Source organism: Nyctereutes procyonoides, unplaced genomic scaffold (genome assembly GCF_905146905.1).
Source record: "Nyctereutes procyonoides isolate TBG_1078 unplaced genomic scaffold, NYPRO_anot_genome, whole genome shotgun sequence".
In the NCBI taxonomy this organism is placed as follows: Eukaryota; Metazoa; Chordata; class Mammalia; order Carnivora; family Canidae; genus Nyctereutes; species Nyctereutes procyonoides.
Window position 1 is genome coordinate 10319249 of NW_026575122.1, and position 1827 is coordinate 10321075.

At 33.0% G+C, this 1827-nt stretch overlaps 1 non-coding gene across 1 annotated transcript; it reads right to left on the bottom strand.

The window, feature by feature from the left end:
- Positions 1 to 473: 473 nt before the first annotated feature.
- Positions 474 to 578, bottom strand: LOC129517053 (U6 spliceosomal RNA). The gene has a single exon (XR_008665938.1). It is a non-coding gene; the product is annotated as a U6 spliceosomal RNA (small nuclear RNA).
- Positions 579 to 1827: the final 1249 nt, after the last annotated feature.

Below are 1827 nucleotides of genomic sequence, written 5' to 3' on the forward strand. Positions count from 1 at the left end.
GAAATAGCTATTAGGGGCAGCTGGGTGGCTCAGCTGGTTAATTTTCTGACTCTTGATTTCAGCTGGTTATGACCTCAGGATCCTGAGATAGAGCCCTGCTTTGGGCTCCACACTAGGCGTGGAGTATGCTTAAGATTTTCTCTCTCCCACACTCTGTCCCTTCTCTCCTTGTGTGTTATGTTCTCTCTCTGTCTCAAAAGAAAAAAAAAAGAAAAATATCTAATTATTCATTTCAATAAAGATGTAAGTGTTTTTCAGTTTTTTTATTATGAAACAATTGTTAAATTTTAATTCTTTTCTAATTCAAAGATAGATACATATAAAAGTTGCAAAAGACAAAAAGCTTATGAAGGAGAAAATAGAAGGAGAATGAAGGAGAAAATATGTAGGAGAAAATAATCAGATATCCAATACTACATTTTGATGCAATTTTTCATATTTATTCTATATTTGTAGAAATAATTTTCTTTTTTTTTAAATTGGAATGCTTCATGAATTTGGACATGATTCTTGCACAGAGTTTATGCTAATGTCCTTTGTATTGTTCCAATTTTACTATGTGTTGCTAAAGTGAGCACTATTAAATATTTTATTTATTTATTTGAGAGAGAGAGAGAGAGAGCATGAACAAGGGAAGGGGAGGGGCTGACAGGGAGGGAGAGCGAGAGAGAATCTCTCTCTGAGCACAGAGCCCAACGTGGGGCTTGATCTTATGACCCTGAGATCATGACCTGAGCTGAAACCAAGAGTTTGACACCTGACTGAGCCACCCAGACATATGAGAAGCAAGCACTATTGAAATAATTTTGTACATACAGAGTTGTGATCTATTATATCATTTTAACATTGTTTGAGACATTTTTTTCTATGCCATTACACATTCAACAGGTGCATAAAATTTTGTCATGTGGCTGTATAATTGTGTGTGTGTGACCTCCACCATCATCATTTATTCCAGTATTTTTATATATAAAATATTAGTTTTAAACATTATTACATAAAGATTTTCCCCCAAATTTTAATGAATTATTTCCTTAGGAGAGATTCCTAGAAGTGTTTAAAATGTACTAACATTTTAAAGGTTAATTTGTTTTCTACAAATCTTTCCTCAGTCTATACTCTCTCACTAGTATAAGAGCCTGCCTGCCTCACTACAGTTTTGCCAGTAATGAGTTCTAGAGACCAAATTATTTGACAACATCAGGCTAGAAAAGTCATTGGTTAATTTAAAAATCCAATTAAAGTAGAAAGCACTTTTTTTCATAATTTTGCATAAAATTGAAGTGTATATATGTATGCTAACTTGCCTCTGTTGATTCAGAGTCAAGGGCTTTGATTTGTTGACCTCTTTGCTGTTATCATTCTTGCATAAGAAAGATACATCCATCTTACATCACTACATTTAACAATTTTTGTTTTTTTAGCAACAAATCAAGGATACTTATGAATAGGAATACAGAAACATTCTGACCTTTAAAGAAAAAAATTGCCTCTGTTTTTATGTTGTTTCATCCAAATTGGTTTTGACATAAATTGTTTTAGGCAGTTTACTCCTTTCAAAGCATACAATTGAATGGATTAGTTACATATAAAAGAGAAGGTAAATACATCTCTGTGGTCTTCATAATCTTTTTATTTGGTGCTGGACATTCCCTATATCTCATTATTTTTGGAGTAGAAACTCATATGGAAAGTACAGGAGATAAAGTTTAAAAATTATATCGAGCAGATCTCTTGTCCTTATATTATTGTGTACACAGCAGTCTTGACTTGGCCACATGGCTATTTAAGTAGCTTTGAGTTTGTTCATATTGCAAGTTTTCTCGT